Source organism: Chenopodium quinoa, unplaced genomic scaffold (assembly GCF_001683475.1).
Source record: "Chenopodium quinoa cultivar QQ74 unplaced genomic scaffold, ASM168347v1, whole genome shotgun sequence".
NCBI lineage: Eukaryota > Viridiplantae > Streptophyta > Magnoliopsida > Caryophyllales > Amaranthaceae > Chenopodium > Chenopodium quinoa.
In genome coordinates this window covers 586,749-597,841 of record NW_018742684.1, presented here as the reverse complement: position 1 = coordinate 597,841, position 11,093 = coordinate 586,749, and the positions used below count along the sequence as shown (strand labels likewise).

General features: G+C 36.4%; 1 non-coding gene across 1 annotated transcript; it reads right to left on the bottom strand.

Annotated features, from left to right (window-relative positions):
- Positions 1-3,041: 3,041 nt before the first annotated feature.
- On the bottom strand, positions 3,042-3,125 carry TRNAL-CAA. Its single transcript has one exon. It is a non-coding gene; the product is annotated as a tRNA-Leu (tRNA).
- Between the last annotated feature and the right edge of the window lie 7,968 nt (positions 3,126-11,093).

Here is an 11,093-nt window from a genome sequence, read left to right as displayed (position 1 = left end):
AGCATAGTTATTATTGAAACAAATCTTTTAATCGTAGTTGTTATATTTTCATATTGTAAAATGTTATAGCGGTTAAACAAGATTTCTATGAAGTGTAAAATGTTATAGCTGCTAAATAAGGGTCCGTTCACTTCATCTTAATTTCAATTCAATTCAACTCAACTCCAATTAGTTCAGTTCTTAATTTATTTCTCTCATAAATATTCATTTCATTTCAATTGAATTCATCACCAATCAGCTTAGTTTAGTTTAGCTCAATAAATTAATGTAAATAGATCCGAATTTCTATTGTAGTTGTTAATTTGTTATATACTTATATGTAGTCTTCAATGACATATGTATATAAGAGTGGGGATTGGGGAAAATCTCCAAAAATCAAAGGAAAATGATGGATTTGATGTGTTTATTAGCATTGTGTATCTAAAATGTTTTAGGCATAACATACAGGCTTTATCATGGATGTGTTATTGGTTTGGTTCTATAATCATTATGCATGTGGCATGCACACGATAGATTAATTAAATAAAATTAGTAAAAGTTTTGTGTAGAACGGACTCATGTGAGTCCTGTCGTACAAACTGAAAAAAAAAATTGAGGAAAAAAATCTTAATTGTCAGAAATTTGATAATAATAGTCAGATATTAGATTAAAAATATCAGAAATTAGATAACAATGGTCAGATATTAGATTATACTTATCAGGTATTAGATTATCATTGTCAGATATTAGATCTTAATTATCAGAAATTAGATTATAATGGTCAGATATTAGATTATAAATGTCAGAAATAAGGTTATATATATATATATATATATATATATATATATATATATATATATATATATATATATATATATATATATATATATATATATATATATATATATATATATATATATATATATTAAACAATGTCTCACCGTAAAATAGGCCAGCTTGAGGCTAGAAAACGAAAAATCTCATAAAGCCATAATAATTGAGGAAAAGATTGAAGTAGCTCCAACGTGCATTGTTACTGAAGCTTTGTAGTTCTAATACGGGGACTTAAGTAAATCTGTGAAGAAAGCCTAATTCGGTTTAACAGAGGCAGGGTGGGGGAGGGTCGCCAGCACCGGGAATGGGAGGGGGAAGGTCGCCGGCCGCGGACAAGGGCTGGGCAGTGACAGTGAGGAGGAGATTGGAGTATGCATTATAAACCGGACTCCACGGACTCACACAAAACCTTCTAATAAAATTAACTTTGCCGATTTATTTATTATCAATGGAGATTCTTGGATTGTCATCCTGTGTTATTTTGTATTGTAATTTAATTAGCCCTTAACTTCGTCGCTCTATCAATATACTACGATGTTAACTTAGAAAACCATTATGTTTGATTAGATGGAAGCAGAATGTACAACAAACAAGCACCATCTTCAGAAGCCCTTTTATTTTTATGTTTTGGCGTTACACCTGGTTCATCCTTAGGGCTAATTCGGATTTGGGGATCAGTCTTGGGTGATTAGACTCCAGTTCCCTCCCGATTGTTGTTGTGGGGGATCGAACACTGAATGTAGTCTCAATCATCACTACACCAATATCCAATTGGTTTCAGAAGCCCTTTTATAAATGGATGCTATGACATCCGCAATTTAAAGTTAAATTATACTACGTATTAGACATGCACCTTTTAAACAATACCTAGGAATTGAAACGATTGATCAAATAAATGGATTTAATTACTTACCAACACAATAGTTATGTAAGGAGACAAGGAGTACATAATTTATTTATTTGTTTGACGAGGAAGGAGTACATAATATTGTTATGCTATCGGATCAAGCACAGTGAAATTATTCAAGCATTAAAGCAATTAATCGTATGATCCATTGTATTATTAGCCGCCATGAATGAAGTCACAACAACATAACACTTCATTCATGCAACCACCATCATCATAATTACCGTAGTTAGACATACAAGTATCCCTACATTTTGCATCAGTACAGCCTTCCACTGTAAATGGAAATACGCCACACCGTAAATTAATATACTGCACATCTATGTTATCGGATGAAAAAACTGCACCAGAAAAAAACTATAATTAATAATATAGAAAGAATGCATAAGAAAAGGTTTCGTGTATTAATTTAGCTCAAAGTAATAAATAAAAAAAAGAAAAAAAAGTACTACCTTCATTAAATATTATGTGCAACTCTGAAATATTTTAACGTAGGTATTACTTTGCATGATAATTATAATTTAATACACGTGTATGATTATGAATGATTTTGTCTATCAAAATTATAAATAATTACTTAGATGCCACAACAAAATTATTAGTAATTACCATTAGGGAGCAAAAACAATGACAGGACGATGAAGAATATAGGAAGAAACCCTTTAGCAGCCATGGATGGTAATGGAGATATAAACAAACACTTTTTTTTTTTACTTTCTTAATGGTAAAAATTAAGTTTAATTTGCAGACTAATAACCTAAATACTTTAGTTTATATAGGTAATTTATGCACACGAACCTTGATTTGAAACTTTATGTTATATTAATATGGAATAAAATCAAACTTTGTATGATTTTTTGCACTATTTGACCTCAAATCAGAAATCACATATGATTACCTTCCTTTATACGTGTATATATATAATATATATACTAACTTGCGCAAACCTATGGACATATGTTATCGTTAGAGTACATAATACTATAATTATAATAATTTATACCATTATTTTAGGAATGTAAATATTATATATATGGAGTACTCCATATATATTACTATATATAATTACCTCGTAATGTGAATATTTTGTACTATATATATTTCTTGTATAATCTCTTGTAAATTATCACATTATTATATGGCATCAGCAGCCACCTTAAGCCTTGAAGGAAATTTGGAAAATAAATTATGCTGCCTAATTTGATTGATTACTTAAACACTGATTAGGCAAGTTCTTTTTTTTTTTTTTTTTTTTTTTGACAAGGAAAATATAGCGAGAGAAAATAAATGCAACCTACAATTATAATACGGAGTAAAAAATTGTCAGAAGTGGGATTTGAACCCACGCCCTCGTTAGAGGACCAGAACTTGAGTCTGGCGCCTTAGACCACTCGGCCATCCTGACATTGACGTTACCTCTCATCAAATTTGTCATATAACATGTTAAAGTACAAAAAAAAAGTACATGTAAATGACTTTATACATATTACGGAGTATTATATTAAAATATTATTCAAACCCTGCCTACATCCATACCCAATAGCCAATCCCCCACGAGGCTACCACTGTCATTACTGTCATTTGTCAACCCTTCCTTGAAGATTCACAAACTATTAGGCGAGACCCATCATACGCGAATTAATTATATGCAATTACGGGTGATTGTATATAGTTTCAAACAATATTATAGACCGCTATGCATCTATTATTATTATTTGAGTTTTTGATACAAGATTCTAAAATTTTCAAAGAAACTAAAATAAAAAATAAAAAAAATCATGTATTTAGCCTTCAAATTATTTTAAATATACTACAGAGCACGAGTATTATATTACTTATATTTCTAAATCTTTTAAAAGAAGCTTGGTAGTTGCTATACTATTCTTTAATTCTTTAATACTTGTATTGATTTGTGGAAAATATATAATGAAGGGAGTAAAAAAAAAAATCAAGATAAAATACTACACAAGTCCAATCAAGATTTGGTGGAGCACGTCGAGTTGTTTCATTGGGAGTATGATTATATCTAGAGCCTACTAGTGAAAACTTGTAAAAATTACAAAAAGCAAAGTGTAAATCATTGAAAGAGTTACGTATCGCATGCAGTTAAGCCAGAGATCTGCACTTTTGATATGCTCGCTCATCTACTCTACTATGCTATGCACACATTTTACTCGTACTACACTACCAACACTAGACTTGAATGATGCATGTAAAGAAGGTACCGAAGTAGGTACCTTAGATTCACCCATTCAATATTCATGGAACCAAAAACCATAAAAATTAGTAAAATTACTGCAGTACGAAGTACTGTACTTCCTCATTTCTTTTTAGTTGTTATACTTTAGTATTTTGAATTTTTTTTTAATTAAATTAGTTATAACACTTTTTATTTTTAACATTTTTTTTCTCTCTATCTCTCTTCTACTCATATGAGTTCATCTTATTTTTCTCTCTATCTCCCACCTCTTAAAAAACTGTCTAACAGACCATGAAAATAATAAAAGTGTAGCAACTAAAAAAATGAAGGAAGTATTTTTTTTTTTTTCAAGTTATAATGGCCATGTTTGGTAATTGGCTTTTTAATGACTTTTTTGTTAGCTTTTGGTTTTTTTAAGTGGTCAAACAGCAAAAAAATGTGTTTGGTAATTGGCTTTTTAGTCATCGAAAAAGCTGGCTTTTAGCCAAAATCAAAAAGCTGCTTTGAGTAGTTTTTTTTGTTGGCTTTTGGCTTGTTGGCCCACAAATTATCTAATAAACAGCCAACAACCAACAATTAATTTACCAAACACTTTTTATAAACAGCCAATTTCAAAAGTCATTATAAACAGTCAAACATTCAAGCTAGTCAAACAAGCCAAGTGAACCAGCCAACAACCAACCGCCAACAACCATTTGCCAAACAAGGCCAAAATGCAATTGTTCGCTATTAGAGCACACTTTAATTTATAGCTTACAAAATTAAATATTGTATGCTTGTTTAAAAAAGTTACAAGGTACTAATAGATACTCTATAAATTCTTAGCTTAAAATTAACGTTATGTCACGTAGTAACTTAGGTCATTCCACAAACTAAACTAAGGGTTTGTTCTGATTTACTGAATTGAATTGAACTGAGCTTAAATGAATTGTTTATGAGAGAAATAAATTAGAAACCGAACTGAATTGAACTGATTTGAGCTGAACTGAAATTAAGCTGAAGAGAACAGGCCCTAATTTTCCCTTCACTTAAAGAAGCGTTTGGTATAGATATTGCAAATGGAATGACAATGGAACAAATAAGAGGGGGGGGGGGGGGAGGAAATATTTAACACTTAATTACCTTTCATTTGTTTGGTTTAACCCTGAAAAGGAATCATTTAATCATAGCCCATTTTCTTTTTGTTTGAGGAAGATAAGGGTAATTGTTAGCTTAGGTTTTAGAGAGGTAATAAATAATGGAAACCAAAACCTATTTACCCATAAGTAATGGGCTGACAATCAATGACCTAACCCGACAAGATGACCCGACCTGAAAGTATTGAGAGTAACATGAATCCAATCCGAACTGAACCTAAACGACCTGAATTCGACCCGATTTGACCCGATTTCATATTTTGTAATAATATTAAATTTTACACTATTTTAGATAATTTCTAGGCACAATTCAAATTATCCCGAAATCTAACTCGAACTCGACCGACCTGCTAACCTGAATTACCACCCTTATACCTAAAACTTCTAACCTAACACTTAATAATGATAAACCCTAGCCATAAATGGAGAGCGAGAGAAGAGAGAACGCGCTTTCGACCGAGGAAGCCGATTTGATGAGGAGATCTAATAAAAAGTTTAAACGGACCCCGGAGAATTCCCTGGGAAATGGCATTCATCGGAACATCCCATTTGGCGATGTTGATATGAATGATTCGATGGAGGAAATCCAAGAGGAAAGGATTCATCATGAACCTCGAAAACCCTATTTTCACATGGCTAAAGGTGATAATAGTGCATCGAGAGGAAGTCATTCTTTAGGAATAGAGAATGAGGAATTTGATTCTGATGATGATGTGCCCTCGGATTGCGAATCAGAGAGTCGTGCCCTAACTTTCTTCTCACAAAGGAAGAGAAGAAGAGACTGCGCCAACCATGGAAGAATGCTTTAATTATAAAACTTTTTGATAAGAAAATGGGGTACGAAATTCTGATTAAGAGGTTAAGGTTGAAATGGAGCCGCAAAGGAGACATTTCTTTAACAGATGTTGGCTATGACTACTATATTGTTCGTTTCACGAACATGGAGGACTATAATTTTTTCTCACTCAGGGCCCCTGGATCATTGGTGATAGTTATTTAACCATCCGAAAATGGGTGCCTAACTTTATTGCTGATGAGGCTCCTATTAAGTTCCTCACTGCTTGGGTCCGAATACCTCTACTATCTGTTGAGTATTTTGATAAGTCCTTTCTTCACTGAATTGGTTCTAGTATTGGCAGGGTCATTAGCATTGACAGGAACACTGAGGCAATGAGCCGTGGGCAATATGTTAGATTCAGCATTGAAGTAGACCTCTCCAAGCCTTTGCTTTCTAAGTTTAGACTAAATGGAAGGGTTTGGCGTGTCCAGTATGAGGGTTTGAAGCAAATATGCTTCACTTGCGGTCGTCTTGGGCACAAAGAGAGCGACTATTCTTTGAAGATCATAGTGGATGACAATGGAGAACAAAGATTGCAGAAGATAGAAGAGCCTAAACAGCCCACCCAACCTAGGGTCAGACCAGAAGAATGTGATCAATTCGGCTCTTGGATGCTTGTCCAACGCAACATAAGGAAGTATGTAGCCAAGAACAAAAGTGAAGGTGCTAAGAAGCAGGGGGAGGTTAGTAAAACTAAAGAGACTAAGGCTAATCCGAAGGTGCAGGATTATGAGAAGGGTCCAAAGGTAGTCACAAGGGATGGAAAGAAAGGCTACGCCTACAACAAGGAGGGACCGAGTGGTTCAAGGTTCAATGTTCTTGACCAGGAAGATAATATGGAAACTAATGAAGATATCGTTGAAGGAAATCATACTGCCGAGGTTTATGGAAAGGCGGTTAATTCTTTGACCAAGGGCAACGAGAATATCTTGCGGGGAGCTATTAATTTGGGTGAAGATATTATTATGGGAAAGGAAGATAATTCTTTACAACTAAATTCTCTCAATGAGATTGGTAGTGAATCTGAGGCCCAATCACATGTTGATTTGGCTGAATCTTTTCCTAAAGATCTTGGTGCCAAACAGAATATTAAAGATAAATCCTTTAAAGTTGTTAAAAATAATCTCCTTAACTTAAGCAAAAAGATCAATATTGCAAAAGATAAGGAGAATATTGACCCAATGAAAATTGATAATTCTGGAAAGAATTTTTCTAAAACTTTTCCAGAAAATTCAAAATCCCCTAGTGTTTTCCCTTTACAGCCAGAGTCCTCTGTTGCCTCGCCCTCCCCTGCTTCTTCGCTAGGCAATTCTAACTCAAACTCTTTAGCTCAAGATGAACTATCCTCGAGTCCCGATCACTTTGGAGACCCGAATCCCCCCATCTTACTCAGCTTTCATGGACTATCCAATGGACGGACCAACCCAAGTCATAGTCCACCCTCTAGCAAACAAAGTTCATCTCCAAGTGAGTACACTCCTGCCACCGAGACACAATCCACTAGATATGATGTTCACGGTAGAGATCCCAATGAGAACCGAAGGCCCGATGAGAGCGCTGAGAGAGGCGTTCTTGAGTATTCTGCCTAGCATTCCTTTGAATGCTTATGACCGTTTCCCTAATTTTCCGATGTTTAATATGTCAATAAAAATTATGGTTTGGAACGTTCAAGGTGTAGGGAACAAATTAGCTGCTATTTGAGAGCTAATTAGGATTAATGATCCAACTATTTTGGCTTTAGTAGAAACTCATACCAGTGGTGAACAAGCTCAAAGAATGTGTGATCGTATTGGTTTCTCCGGAAAAATAAGAGTTGATGCACAAGGTTTTAGTGGTGGGATTTGGCTATTTTGGAAATCGGAGGAGATTACTGTTACTGTCTTGGATAATTATACTCAACATATTACTGTGGAAATTCAAAAAAGGGATGAAGAACCTTGGGTTTTCTCGGCAATTTATGCTAGCCCGGATTCGACTCTTAAGAAGGATTTACGGGAAGCATTAAATAATATCAAGTGTTCCTTTAGTGGTCTGTGGCTTTTGGCAGGAGATTTTAATGACACTTTGACCTTGACGGAGAGAATTGGAAATGGAGGTTCGGAGATGGAAAGAAGGTGCAGAGAATTTTCAGATTGGGTTAATGCTAATAACCTCATTGATCTTGGGTGTTCCAGCCCTGGGCATACTTGGAGTAGAGGCTTGTCGTCTAATACATATAAAGTTGCAAGACTGGATAGGGGTTTTTCTAACACTGATTGGAGAATGCGTTTTGAGGAAGGAGCTGTGAGAAATTTATCTAAAATTACCTCCGATCATTGCCCTATATTGATAAGCACCAACGGTTTCGCTCCTCTTCCGATAGCAGCAAAACCATTTCGATTTCAAGCCGCTTGGTTGAAACATGAAACTTTTGAAGATTTTGTAGTGTCGAAGTGGAATAATAATGAGCCTTTAATTCCTTTCTTAAAAGTGTTTGCCGAGAAACTGACTTGGTGGAATAAGGAGCATTTTCATAATATTTTTCGGAAGAAATCCGAACTTTGGGCTCGGCTTGAAGGTATTCAGAGGGCTATGGCAAATGGGGCCCCTCTTTATTTGCTGAAGCTCGAAGCTGACCTTAAGAACAAAATGATGGAGGTACTTGAGCAAGAGGAATTATTGTGGTTTCAAAAGTCAAGAACGGCGGCTATTGTTGATGGGATCGAAATACTAGATACTTTCATTTATCAACAATTATTCGCAGGCGTAGGAATTGAATTGAAACTCTTCAAAGTGATGCGGGGTGTTGGGTTACAGAGCCGGATCAAGTCAAAGCTCTTGTAGTAAATTACTGGAGGGATCTCTTTACTGAAGATAATCAAGGATCGGCTCCATCTGATTTACTATGCAATTATTTCCCTCGGATTTCTGATGATGAGTGGGAAACTTTGAATAGGCCGTTTGCTTTGTGTGAGATATAAAAGGCTTTAATGAGTATGGACCCGTTTAAGGCCCCGGGCCCTGACAGCTTCCAACCATTATTCTATCAGCACTTTTGGGATGTGGTCAGTCCAAGTGTTGTACAAACAGTAAAAGATGTTCTCGAAGGTCGGTATTTTCCGCAAAGTTTGACAAAGGCGTTTCTTGTTCTTATTCCGAAAGTGGAAGTTCCTCAAGCAGCTAAAGTTTTTCGGCCAATCGGATTGAGCAATATAACCTATAAGATAGTGACAAAAGTGTTGGTGAATCGTTTAAAGCCTCTTCTCCCGAACTTAATTTCACCGACCCAATGTAGCTTTGTTCCAGGAAGGCAAATCACGAATAACATTGTTATTGTCCAAGAAATGCTTCACACCATGAGGAGAAAGCAAGGAAAAGTGGGCTATATGGCGGTGAAGATCGATTTTGAGAAGGATTATGATAGGCTTCGTTGGTCGTTCATTCGAGACTCACTCTTGGAGCTTACATTGCCTCAAAGAATTGTCGATATAGTAATGCTTTGTCTCAACTCGGCCTCTTTGAAGATTTTGTGGAATGGTGAACCCACTGAAGCGTTTTCGCCTTCGAGAGGGATTAGACAGGGAGATCCTCTCTCTCCCTATCTTTATGTCATTTGTATGGAAAGGTTAGCCCACCTTATTGACAAATAATGTAGAGATGGTGCTTGGAAGCCAGTGAAGGCGAGTAGGAATGGTCCTCCTATTTCCAATCTAGCCTTTGCAGATGACCTTATTTTGTTTTGTGAAGCATCTAAAGATCAAGCCGAATTAATGCATAGCTGTCTGGAAAATTTTTGTAGCTCTTCGGGAAGCAAAGTCAGTGTGAGTAAAAGTCGAATTTATTTTTCGAAAAACACTGCTTTGAACACTCGTGAGGAAATTAGTGGTATCTTGCATATGGAGGAAACTGACGATTTCGGGAAATACCTTGGTGTCCCGACTATCAATGGAAAGGTCACTTCTGAGAATTACCAATTTTTGGTTGACCGAGTTAATTCGAAACTAGATGGCTGGAAAGCAAAGACTCTCTCCTTGGCAGGCCGAGCGACTTTAGCACAGGCTTCTTTGTCTACAATTCCTTACTATTCTATGCAATCCACTCGTCCGCCTAAAGGAATTTGCGATAAGGTTGATAGCAAGACGAGAAGCTTCCTGTGGGGTAGCACTGATGAAAAGAAGCGCATTCATTTGGTCAATTGGGACACAGTGACAAGACCAAAAGATCAAGGTGGGTTGGGTTTTCGTTCAATGAGACAAGTTAATGAGGCGTTCCTTTGCAAACTTGGGTGGCGGCTTCTTACGGAACCTAAATCACTTTGGTCAAGAGTAGTGCGAAGCAAATATTGTAAAGGCAGGTGTGACGTTGATATGTTCACTCACAAAGGGGATGTATCGAACGCTTGGAAGGGTATTGTGGAAAATGCAGATGTCTTGAAAAAAAGGTATTAACTCGGCAGTTGGTAATGGAGCTAACACTGATTTTTGGAGGCATAGGTGGGCTACAAATGTGCCCCTGATGGACCTGACTACATCCCCTCCACCGGAAGAAATTCTGAGTTGTAAGGTTCAAGAGTTGTGGGATGAGAATCGAGGCTGGAAACTTGAGCTCTTTGCTGATTATATCCCTCGAGATGTGCTCAAGATAATTCAATCTCACGAATTGAGCATGGATGAAGATGCAATTGATTCTATATTTTGGAATGGTTCTCCCTTTGGCGGATTCTCCATCAAATCAGCTATGCGTATAATTCGATTTCCTCAGCATGATGACAGTGATGAATTGAAGTGGAAGCACATATGGCGCCTTCAAGCACCACAAAAAATACGTTTCTTTCTTTGGCTAGTTGCTCATGGAAAATTAATGACTAATGCCACGCGTTTTGTTCGTCATTTGACCAATGATCCTCGATGTTTCATGTGTGGCTTTGTAGAAGAAAATATTGGTCACATTTTGAGAGACTGTCCTACTGCTAGGCTAGTATGGGCCAAGTTAGGTATCCAACAAAACGCAAAGTGGCAGGGCAGCTCGGTGAGGCAATGGATTGAGGATAACCTCTGTGGAAAAGGAGCAATTGCTAGAGAGGATTGGGACTTGGTATTTGCTACAACCTGTTGGTGGTTGTGGAGGTGGCGAAACGAGAGAACATTCAATAGAGAAGCTTCAATCCTCTGGATCAGGCAACATTTGTCATGGCTAGAGTTGGAGATATAAGGAGGGCGT